The following is a 13,375-nucleotide window of genomic DNA, read 5'->3' as shown; positions in this document are numbered from 1 at the left end:
CTATTGAAAATAAATTTTGCTTTTTTTATGTGTGTGTCCTTACGCAATATTTGTAATTATAAGCCGAAAAAGAAGAAGCTCTGACACAAGAGCGTTTGAAATTTCATTTAACTCTCTTCACTTCTTAGATATCAAAATTTTGCTTCTAAAAAAACCTTCTTTTCGGTAAAAGGTTCAAGTGATATTTTTGAGAATTAGGAAATTATAACAAAAGTGCACTGTAAGAAATTCCGAATCAAATGAAGGTATTAAGTACCGACACTTCGGGTACATCATCCGTAAAATCGATTTTTACCATAAAATATTATACCGTAATTTTACAGTAGCATTTATTTAGTTAAAGTGGGTCAGTGATTTTACGGTAATTATTACTATAAAAATTACGGTAAATCATAGTTTTTTGTTCCGTAACATTTTCCTGTAAAAATAGATTTGAAGTTAAAAAGTACTGTATATCTTCAAATATCTAACATTTACAAATGTATTACATCTGGCATTACAATTACTAACATTTACAAAGGAATTTTTTACAGTGTGGGAAGCTTTTCACAAAACACATTTTCCTGTTAAAACTCCACTTATTAAAAAAAAAAAAAAAAAAAAAAAAAAAAAAAAAATGAGTAATGGAAAAAAATCGTTTTCTTTTTTTTTCTTTTTTTTCTTCCAAAACTGCATTCTTTTATACAACTTTTTAAAAAAAATTACGAAATAACGCATATCAAGGTACTTTTAGAGTAGAAATTTATTCTAGTTCAATAAATCGTATGTTGTGCAAAATCAAGACATTTCTCATAGAAATTATGGATCAGAAGAATTTCTTAAATAAAATATAAATTTAAAACTTTCTCACAATACAACTTCGGTACTCTTCGGTTAGCCGAGTACAAGAAAATTAAATATTTTTCAATTTTTCTTATTTTATTTTATTTTTATATCTCAAAAAATAAATAAAAATAAAATAACTAATTAAAAAAAAGTTGCAGGAGGTCTACATTTTTGTGCGCATTTCAGCTTGTGCAAGTGTAACTAACTTAAAGTGCAAGTGTAACTAATTAGTGCTTGTGTCTAAATAGTATGACTCCGTAAGCATAAATGAAAAGTTAAACAAGAAATATTTTAAAAAAATTTCATCGAGCAGTAACCATAAATCTTTTTAAAAACTACTGAACCAATGAACATAAATTTCATTAAGCTACTTACGTAATGTAAAATAAAAATATTTTGAAACAATTATAATTGAATAGCTTAGTGAAAGAAGGAATTAAGTGACATTCTGAAAAAGTCAACATTGTGGGTTTAAAACAATGTTCATGTTAAGACACGAATAGAATTATTTTTTTCCCTGTCAAATCATTGAATAAGGTAGTTTTAAATAGGAAAAAGTGTTTTGTAAAAAGCTTTTTGCAGTTTCTATATGCATTCTAAAAATTACAAAAAATAACGCTTAGAAGAACCTTCTCTCACTAATATCTTCTATGATAAATTTTCGGACAGTAAATTAACCATTTTAAGCTTTAAAATACTTTTTGTGTAATTTCTATAGGCGTCCCAAATAAGTTTAAGCAAATATATATATTAAAACGATATTTTCGCCAAGAGTGCCGCTTTTTCCCGCAATGGATCCATAAGAGCTTAATAAAATGGACAATAAATAAGTCAACAAGAAACAAAAATAGATAAATATAGCATATCCATTTGTCGGTTCTTTCCCCTATCAGCTCAAATTCCTTTGTCGCTATTGTTTTAAAAAAATCAGAATCGGTCAATTGCTGCTGCGAGTTTTGTATACGGAGAAATTCTTCATCTTTTGCAAAATCATTGCGGGAAATGACGCCATTTAATTTCCTAATAAAATTTTCCCTCTGCTGTCTTGTCCACCGGTAATTTTTTCCAATGCACTCAACAATTGGCTGTATTGCTGAAATACCGAGGTGAGTCATGCTTATGAGGAAATTGTCTTCGTGTTTTTAGTGCTGTTTTGTTGAACCGAACCTCGTTACTGAACAACGCTTTCAGTATTGTTTACAAAAGGAAATGACTGTATGCAAAGCAAAAGTTAATTTACTGTGGACTAACCGTAAAAATCCATTTTCTCTAACTGCTCTCTTCTTGTGGGAAAAAATAATTCCGTAACTTCTCTTAAGAAAAATTATTTTGTTAATACATACCGTTGTTGTTTTAAGCCTGACTTGTGAGTGATTAGTTTACATACGAGAAATATTTAAGAAATTTTACACTCATGAACGCAATTTTTCTTCCGATTGTAGTTCTAAGCGTTCTAATTATAAAACAGGAGTAGCACGTAATTTTAAATGAAGTAATGATAATATATTATAATCTGAATTAAAATATTTTAATTTATATACATTCATACGTATTAGTATCTTTTTATACAAAAAAATGATAAATTATAAACTATTGAAAATTTAGAAGGAAAAAAAAATGTTTTAATCCATGCTTGCCGTTGAATTGCCACGAAACTGAACTTATAAAAAATGATTTAATTCTTCATTTTAATTAATTACTGTTATTTATTATTACTTTTAATTTCTTATTGCTTTTAATTTATTATTATGTTTTGCTTCTTAAAGCAAATTTTTTCACCTTACTTCTAAAGTTGTTATGCAACTAACTGCAACTTAATTATACTCAAGCAGTTTTCATGCAATTCTGTGATTAATAAAAAAGAACCAGCTTTATTAACTAATGTGAAAAAAGGAAATTTTTTAAAAATAAATTATGGTACATTTCATGTATACTTCCTCCGACAATCAAGCAGGTTTGCGTCCAAATCCGTGTTTAAATATTAATTTGTGACCCCTAATGCGAGTATTTTTTTTACATCGTGTTTGAAAACGAACACTTTGTAGTTTGTTCAGTCACTAATGTTCAGTCACTAACCATTCTGTTAAATAAAGCAATTTCAAAAATAAAAGTAATAAGTTGCTCACAAAATTATTATTTTAATATAACCGAACTAAATATTCTCCGTATAGTAAAAAATTTTCATAGAAAGCACGATTCGGTACTTGATTTCACAATAAATCCTGTTACAACCTTTAAAATTTTGTCAAATAAATATTGTTTATCGTTAAGTATATTTTGAACAGTTATTTTGACAATGATATCAACTATAAAGTAGCGGCAGAAAAATTAAATTGTCAGAAAAAGTTGATCTAAATTCAATGCAAAAATACCATAATCTGTTACAATTCAAATACAGATCAATCTTTTAACTTCTCCTGTATTAAAAGTAAAATTAGCATTATAAAACCTTAAAAATATATTCTAGCATTTCAACACAGATGTTAGAAAAGAGCTTTGCTGATTCGTAGTCAGTGAAAATAAATGATTCAATAAAAATTTCTTACATCTAATAAAATAATAATAGTGATACTTCTTTAATTTATTTTCAAGTTAGAAATCTAATATCTAAAAGAGGTTACCTAAAATATATATCTAAAAGATAAAGAGGAAATTTTTTGGATCCAGATTCAATTTTTTGTTCATATTGTGCATTTTAAAACTATAATTTAATTACTAAAAAACACAAATGGGCATTATTTTGAACACTGTATAGTATTATTTATTAGTATATTTATTTATGTTGTTTAAACCGCCCAAGAAGCATTTAACAATAAGGGAATTTAAAAACAATCATAATTGATTCAAATCGATTCTTTATTTTTAATTTGTATTCTTTTGTTTCCTACAGAGGTAACTAATTATAAAGTTAAGAGCGTATTTAAAAATGTTTTGCAATTGAATCATCACTCAATCAATCTTATAAAATTGTATTTTTATAGATAGTGTATATTGTATTTTTATCGATATTATTTTTATAGACTTTTATAGTTAGCGTCGTTATTTAATTTTGTTAGCTGAATTCAATATTCGTTTTAATTTAACTCTGTAGTTTTTTAAGCTGTTCTATAATTTAATCATTAAGCTGCGTTTAACGAGTGAAAGATGATTAGCTCATATTTTATTAGTTGACGCACAACAGTAGTTTCTTAGTTTTATTTGCAAATCATTTTTTAGTTTCTTTTACTTAATGCCATTTTGGTTTAATTTAAAACAACAAGTTAAATTTCAAAAGAAACCATTTTTAACGAAAACTCTAACTTTTCTGTTGTTGTAGTTCAAATACAGTTCACGAGATGTCTCTGCGATCGCATGGCTCATAAAACCTGTAAAATTTATACACCCACGCTTTGCCAGTGGAAACCGTTTCCACGCCCAGGGCGAAACAAAAAACGGCGCCCTAAACTCGGAACAATTTTGAAAAATGCATTTGAATTTTTAAAAAAAATAGTTATAACTCATTTTTCCCTTTCGATTGTCTCTCTGGTGAAGTCATAAAGCTGTATATTTCTGCCAGAAAATTATAAATCTATAACAACCCTAAATGTTTATTTAAGAAATATATCAACATAAATAACAATTAGCGATTTCCTGGTTAAAAAAGAAAGCAGTTAGTTAAATTAAATAAAATATAACTTCAAGTATTCTAGAATAAACATCAGTTATAAGTAATATTTTTAATGAGTATAATCTCTTATGACATACAAATATTAGGCATTCACATTATCGTGCTTTACCAGACCAGATAGAATAACCTAATAGTTTTATCGAATCGCTTTTATCAGTTGTTTTCTTTCAATTGCTTTTGACGTTTCATTTTCCTTAGAAATTCTTGTCAAAGAATTTAGTCTCTGTTTTGTCATTGTTTGTCATTGTAGACCTTAAATAAGTTTTTATAGCTTTTAATTTACAAAAGGAACATTCATCCCTTGTTCCTGACAGTGGAATTGTTAAGAAAATTCTTAAATTTATCCATACGTTTGGAAAAATATTTTTAAGTTGCTCCTATGAATAAATATCATGAGATCAATTGGAGATATATCTTATTATTTCTTCCTTATAATAGTACATGTTTAAATAATGTTTTAAATGTACTTTTTCCATTCAATATACGTCATTTTGTTAAGAATTGTTTTAAGAAATGAAGAAATATTCTATTTTTTCTGATGGCAGGCTCTGAACTTTTACGTCCTTCGCCTAGAAAGATGAAGAAGTATTACTCATTTAACGCTACCAGAGGGCACCTATGAACCTAAGTCACGGAGGCGAGCAACATTACCCACGCCACACTGCCACAGATATCCGTTTATAGGGTGGGCCACATTCACACATTACACAATAGAGAGCAACACACGGAAAGAAACATCCATGCCTTGAGCGGGATTCGAACCCGCAGTTATTGGCTTCACAGTCAGACATGCTAACGGCTCAACCGTCTGGTCAATATGCAAAAATANCGTATTTAAAAATGTTTTGCAACTGAATCATCACTCAATCAATCTTATAAAATTGTATTTTTATAGATAGTGTATATTGTATTTTTATCGATATTATTTTTATAGACTTTTATAGTTAGCGTCGTTATTTAATTTTGTTAGCTGAATTCAATATTCGTTTTAATTTAACTCTGCAGTTTTTTAAGCTGTTCTATAATTTAATCATTAAGCTGCGTTTAACGAGTGAAAGATGATTAGCTCATATTTTATTAGTTGACGCACAACAGTAGTTTCTTAGTTTTATTTGCAAATCATTTTTTAGTTTCTTTTACTTAATGCCATTTTGGTTTAATTTAAAACAACAAGTTAAATTTCAAAAGAAACCATTTTTAACGAAAACTCTAACTTTTCTGTTGTTGTAGTTCTAATACAGTTCACGAGATGTCTCTGCGATCGCATGGATCATAAAACCTGTAAAATTTATACACCCACGCTTTGCCAGTGGAAACCGTTTCCACGCCCAGGGCGAAACAAAAAACGGCGCCCTAAACTCGGAACAATTTTGAAAAATGCATTTGAATTTTTAAAAAGAATAGTTATAACTCATTTTTCCCTTTCGATTGTCTCTCTGGTGAAGTCATAAAGCTGTATATTTCTGCCAGAAAATTATAAATCTATAACAACCCTAAATGTTTATTTAAGAAATATATCAACATAAATAACAATTAGCGATTTCCTGGTTAAAAAAGAAAGCAGTTAGTTAAATTAAATAAAATATAACTTCAAGTATTCTAGAATAAACATCAGTTATAAGTAATATTTTTAATGAGTATAATCTCTTATGACATACAAATATTAGGCATTCACATTAAACATTTTTTCGTGCTTTACCAGACCAGATAGATTAACCTAATAGTTTTATCGAATCACTTTTATCAGTTGTTTTCTTTCAATTGCTTTTGAAGTTTCATTTTCCTTAGAAATTCTTGTCAAAGAATTTAGTCTCTGTTTTGTCATTGTAGACCTTAAATAAGTTTTTATAGATTTTAATTTATTAAAGGAACATTCACCCCTTGCTCCTGACAGTGGAATTGTTAAGAAAATTCTTAAATTTATTCATACGCTTGGAAAAATATTTTTTAGTTGTTCTTACGAATAAATATCATGAGATCAATTGGAGATATATCTTATTATTTCTTCCTTATAATTGTACATGTTTAAATAATGTTTTAAATGTACTTTTTCCATTCAATATACGTCATTTCATTAAGAATTGTTTTAAGAAATGAAAAAATATTCTTTTTTTTTCTGATGCCAGGCACTGAACTTTTATGTCCTTCGCCTAGGAAGATGAAGAAGTATTACTCATTTAACGTTACCCAGAGGGCACCTGCGAACCTAAGTCACGGAGGCGAGCAACATTACCCACGCCACACTGCCACAGATACCCGTTTATAGGGTGGGCCACATTCACACATTACACAATAGAGAACAACACACTGAGAGAAACATCCATGCCCTGAGCGGTATTCGAACCTGCAGCTATTGGCTTCGCAGTCAGACACACTAACCGCTCGACCGACTGGTCGGTATGAAAAAATAGTGTCGTCTAAAAAATTTTGTTATATTTTTGTTATACAATTATTAAAATAACAATTTAAAGAAAAACTTAAAATGGCTACGTATAAAATACAATTATAAAAGGACGGACTGTCATTATAGTATTTAATACAATTATTTAATAATGTTACTACAATTAATTATTATTTAATAATGACTATTGCTATCGAGAAATTTCAGGGGAAAACTAGATATTTTCTGTCCAAAATAATAGAGATTCATAAAATTTATAAAACTACATATAAAAGTAAAAAACCTCTATGCAACTTAAATTACAACAATAATAAACGTTTAAATAAATCAGATGAATTAAGAAGTTATCGATCCCNAAAAAAAAAAAAAAAAAAAAAGTCTTATTTCAGTTTCCCAGAATATTTTTAATAACTATTTTAAATATAAACCCTGTCAAAAAAAAATTCCGCTGAAATTTGGTTGAAAAACTTTCATTAAACACACTTTCATTCACACTGAGACGAAATAGAAGTATTTTCTGAATGAAATATTAAGGTTTCTATCAACAAGTGCAAAAAAAGGAAGGACTCAATATTAATGGTTCGAGGGAGTGACCTCAAATATGCTAATATTAGTTATTGGTGACGATATTTTAAATTACCAAATCAGACATAAAAGCATACTGTCTCTGAATAAATATATCCTTTGTCGAACGTATTCGTACTTTTGACCCCAAAAATATAGGATTTAGCCACAGTCTTGTAAATAGGGTCGCTACAGTTTGGTCAGGAGAACTGTCCAAAGTTTGGACCCCTCAAGGTCGATTTTTTTGTTGTGTATTTCATTGTAATTTGTGAACTTTTAAAAAAAAAAATTTACAAATTGCACGCTTTTATAAAATTCATTAAACTAAAGATAATTCCACGCGAAAAAAATACTTATTTGTTACTTTTTAATGTTTCATTTAATAATAGTCAAAATAGCTTTGAATTGTGAGGCATATGCACTTTAATATCATTTATATCTTTTAAAAGAGATAATTTTCTATGGCAAAATACAAAATTTCAACAAAATCGGTTCTATAGTTCCTTTGAAGTCGAATTTTAGCAACAGCGTATTTTAAATTTCTGAGAAAGTTTCTCAAGAATTTTTATTTTAAAAAAATTTTTTAAAAAAATAAAAAAACAGAAAGGGCCAATTGCAGTAAAATAACGACACATTGAGACATAGCATTAAAAATAATCATTCATTTAGAATTTCTTTTATCTTTGATTAAAAAGTTAATTAAAGTAAGACAAAAAAAAAATTTCTGATTGCTTTCTTAAATTCTAAAATGATGTTTCATTAAAAAAGGATCCTGCCTATGTTCATAAGACTCCCATGACTTAATAGACTACATTGAAAAGAATGAATCTAGGACTAAATGAATTGAGATCAAAGTCCACATGGTCATTTTCAAAGGAACTCCTCCCTCTGTTTCTGCCTCACATTACCTCGTTGAGAATATTGGCGTGAAGCTTAAATTAAACTTCTACATAGAGAATTTTTAACCATAAGAAAGTTAATTTAAAAATGCATGATTAAAAAATATAAAGCCATAAAAATATTTTTCCAACAAACAATATTTTATAAAAGGATTGAATTTAGAGAACATTAAATCTGGGTCTCGTTTGGCATCCTTCCCACCGGCCCTGCACACCCGCAAGAAAATTTATCTCACTCCCATTAATTAGCTTTGCAGGAAATAAAAACTATATTTGTGAACTTTGATTTTTGAAACCATGCTTGCAATTGATTACGTATTACTTTATGACCATACTGCCTCCCTCCCTTTTTTTGTATCTAAATCTTCGATTTTTGAATATATTTCTATTAAAAACAAAAGCAAAATATTTGAATTTGCTGATGAATCTAAATTTATTCCTGAAAATATATTATTTATGTAGATAAATGCTAAGCAATAACGAAATAGTTCAAAATTAAAGGGAATACATATTATAAATGGTTTTATTTTAATTGCATCAATTGATAAATTATTATTTTTAACAAAATTATTTAAATTCGTAAAGATCAAAATTATTTTCTACTAACCAATTAAGCCTCATTTTTAAGTCGAATTGAGAAAGAGAAAAAAAAGCATTTAAGAAAAATATTTTTAAAAATAATAAAAGTGAAAATTTTGAAAATAAATTTAAGCTTAACCTTTCCGCAATAATACATTTTCTCATCTTTTTAAAATTACACAATAAAATCTTATAATAGGTGTTAAAAAAAAACAAGCTGCCTTTGTCAAAATCTATCGTATGATTATGGTTAAAAAAAAGTGTAAGGTACCTAAATATTTCCTTAAAAATACAGAGTGTTTGTAAACTAAGATTCAAGTTAGGAGAATTAGTTACTAATTTTTTCAAAAAAAAAAATAAATAGTAAATTAAAGCAATAAGTCACCAGATTATTATTATTATAATTTTTTTTTTCACTTCAAAAATTTCATTCACAAATTAAATAGTAGAACTATTCTGTAGTTATTAAAAATCCTTCCATTGCACAATTTTTGAGCATGCAAGAAAAATTACTTAATCAAGGAAAAAAAATCTCTTTTTTCCTAAATGTAAATTCATGAAATGTAGAGAAATTGAAATGCTTGTCCATCAGACAATAAGCAATAGAGCAGTTGTTTGAATTGAAATTTAATGATTTAGTGGTACGAATTTATCACTTTTGATGAGTAAGGCGGAAGTGCAATAAGGTCAGCGGCTTTTTCCTAATGCGATCTTTGTGGATATGAAGTCTCCATTGTTAGTGCCTCAATCTTTTTATTATCTTGGAACTCCTGGTGAGAAACCATGGCCTTTATTTTAAATGAATACCATGCAGTTTTTTCTTAGAACAATTCCACTTTTAAAAAATAAATGTTTGAGCTTTATGCAATTAATATTTTAAGAAGATTCTAACTGAAAAGATATTAATAACAGTACATGTGCCGTTTATTCCTTGTGAAAATCATGGTGCTCAGAAATTAAAAATTATAAACAATAAAATTCATTATTATTATTGTAAAATGACGACGTATTCTGACATAAAAAATGCTTTATTAAAGGCGTGTTTTGCAAGTTACTTAATATAAAGGCAATGATTTTTAAAAAGAAGGAAAAAAATTGAAAGTTATTATTTTTAAATATACCGTTCATTAAAATGTAGCTTCAATTAGAAAATTTAAATTGTTGAAACAGTACACAAAATAATGTAACATCAAGCAAATTTCAAACTTGCGTGCAAAATTTAAATTTAAAATTCATTTTAGTTTTATATTTTACAAAAAAAAAAATTAGATATAGTTTTGATGACTATTAGAGCCTCGATTTCCAAAATTTTTGCTTTTTCGATTTTCTCAAATTTTTCTGCGTTAAACAGTCTGTAAAAGGTTGCATAATTTTGAACAAATAGTATATATTAAATTATATTAATAATATTAAATTATATTAATAATATTAAATTATATTAATAATAAATATATATTAAATTTTGAACAAATATATATATTAAAAAAAGTTGAACTTGTGACTTGGTTAGCTAATTTACAAATTATTACACAAACGTAAAATGCCCGGAAAAAAAAATCAAAATCTAAAATTGCGGTAGATTTTAAGAGAAAAAAAGTTATCCTTACAATCTTACTTATTTAATAATATATTAGTAAGACAATAAAATATTCACTGAAAGAAATTTACTTTTTAAATTACATTTCAATGAAATTAAGGCTTCTCTTGAGTTGGATTTAAAAATAAAATGAAAAAGAAGTTAAACATTACGCATCAAATGCTTATTACGTGATTTAATTGAGGAAATTTAGAGAACATGAGTACTTAAAAATTAATTGTCACAAAATTATATTGTTTTGTGAGCTTATGTTGCATTTTTATAACTGTCACCAAACAGAACTGTTAAATATTATCGATAGAATGAATTCAAATCAGGACCTTTAACACAATATTTTATTTGCGCAAATGTACCCATCATATTAGAAAGAAAATGGGAATTTATCTGTACTAAGATGTTTTTCTTCTTCTTTTTTTTCTTGTAAATTATCTATTTATTATATAAATAATTTGAAGAAAACTATTTATTCATCTCAGTTAGTCGTACGAAAGTTTTGCCTTTTCACATTGATTCTGCAGTGGAAGGAAATGATTCCCGCTGCGGGAAAGCAACGAAACTGCGACACAGAGGCACGTATTTTTAAATTTCGCGTTCAATAAAAACAATAATAGCATTATTAGGAATTAATACGCATTTATTTTAATAACGAAATACTTCATTAAATATGTTTTTTCTATATCACGCTTCTATGATTATTCTATGTTTAATTCTTTGTTAAGTTGTATTCATGCTTCTATGTTCAATAGTATTTTTTAGTATATAATTGTTTCACTTGTGCTAAATTGGCTTCTGTTTTTACTAAGACATTATTACAATATAATTAAGAATAACAGTTAATTTATAATTGATACTGTTCAGTTTGTTTAAATAATATAGATTTGAAATATACTCGCTTTCAAACTATCTTATCAATAATAATATATAATAATTGTACTGCACATTGTAAAATATAATGATGCTATAAACTAAAAGAATTATTTTAAAAGTAGCATGAAATTGTAAATACAGTTTGAAATGCAGAATTTATAATATTTGCTTGTATAAGTTGTTTAAATATATTTTTAAATTAGAAAATATTTTACATTTATAACTTTATTGATTACAAAGACTGGAGTATATAAATTACAAATAAAAAGATACATGTATTAGTAGATTTATTATAAATTACATTTACCACCTAACAGAAAACATTTTTTAACCTGTACATTTAATTATTAACCTATTGGTATAAATTAAAATTATTATTAATATTATTATTATTATTTTTTTTTTTTGCTTATCGTAAACTAAGAAAGAAATAGATATAAATTATTATAATAAGTAAAAGATATTGCATATTGTTTCAGCTTTTAGCGATTTTTTTCAAAAAATAAATTATAATAAATCCTTTTTATAAAAATGCGATTTCGATTGTTTAAAGTTTATCGTTTATCCTTTCTTCTATAAATAATGAGAAATAAGCAACGTCTTTGCGCAATATAATACCTACTCCATAATTACTACAATACTGCATAATACCGACACAGAGAAAAAAATTCTGGTGAAATGATCGTACTTGGTATGGTAATAACATTTCTGGTTAAAAAAAGATATTAATTCTGGTAATAAAACCAAAATAAAAGGAATTTAAACCATTCGTTTGGTAATTTTTCCGTTCGTATGGCAACGGTTTAGCGGAAATTCTGGTTTTCAAATTTATATTTCTTATTACTACACAATCAGAAAAAATACAAAACTGAAAATTAAATTTAACCGAATAAATAATATATACCACGCTCAAAGATAACATGAAAAAAATTACCAAATTTTACCACATTTGTTATCAAACATCGTGTAATAAAACCATATTTTATTGTTAATTTTAGCAGAATTCGTAAACTAATCGCCTCGGTAGAACATTGCTTTCTGGTGTTTCAATAGAGCCAGAAACACGGTACATTTTATTATATTCTGCCATGACCATGCTTTTTTTATCAGTCTAGAAATTTAACTTAATAATTTAAACACATTAATTCCATCAACATTATATACTGTTGTCCTGAATTCTTTTTCAAATCTTCTTTCCCCATATTTTTATCAATTCTAAGGCAACAATACCTAATATAAATAGGAAGCGTTTTCTTTGAATTCTTTTACAAATCTTCTTCTTCCAGATTTCAATCAACTCTAAATAATATTCAGCTTCCACTTTATAGACCATACATGTTCCCTAAATCCTTTTACAAATCTTCTTTCTCCAGATCTTAACAGATATGACATCCCAATTGTTTTCTACTGAGCCGAAAATGAAGATAAATTTCATAGAAAGAAATGCATGACACCTGATCGATCTAAACTAAAGTTTTGATTGTCCAAGAAGTCAAAGCCGGGGGTCAGAGAACAACCGTATTATGATGGCAAGACCTCGACATTGGCCTTACGGTATTGCTCTTTAACGGTTTTAAAGGATTATGTCAGAGTCAGCAGAGGGTGACCAAATCATGGTAGCGGTCACTCTCCCGCGATGCTTTTACCTTTTACACGAATCGTCGAGCGTGACCGTCGCGGAGGGAGAGAAGGGTGCGCTCACAATTTTCGGAGGTAATTGAGGGTAAACGCACTAAATATGAGTTTGATGCAGATTGTTGACAGTTGTTACAATAGTCGCGGCTGTATGAGTACACATTTTGACTCCTATTGCTTTTGTATTTCACCGTAAGGTTAGTTAGACTTAAGCTTCCGGAGTTTATTTTGTATTTCTGTAAGAAATGACTGCTACTGTCTTTAAAAAACATACCTTTCTATAATCGATGTCCAGCCAGTATTTTATATATATATATATATATATATATATATATATATAT

General features: G+C 27.4%; 1 protein-coding gene across 3 annotated transcripts in view; it reads right to left on the bottom strand.

The window, feature by feature from the left end:
- The window catches only part of LOC107455696 (PAS domain-containing protein cky-1), a 139,080-nt gene that overhangs the window by 17,835 nt on the left and 107,870 nt on the right, over positions 1-13,375 (bottom strand). The window lies entirely within an intron of this gene.

The sequence above is a fragment of the Parasteatoda tepidariorum genome, chromosome 1, assembly GCF_043381705.1.
Source record: "Parasteatoda tepidariorum isolate YZ-2023 chromosome 1, CAS_Ptep_4.0, whole genome shotgun sequence".
NCBI classification, from domain to species: Eukaryota; Metazoa; Arthropoda; class Arachnida; order Araneae; family Theridiidae; genus Parasteatoda; species Parasteatoda tepidariorum.
This window is presented reverse-complemented; position numbering and strand designations above follow the sequence as displayed.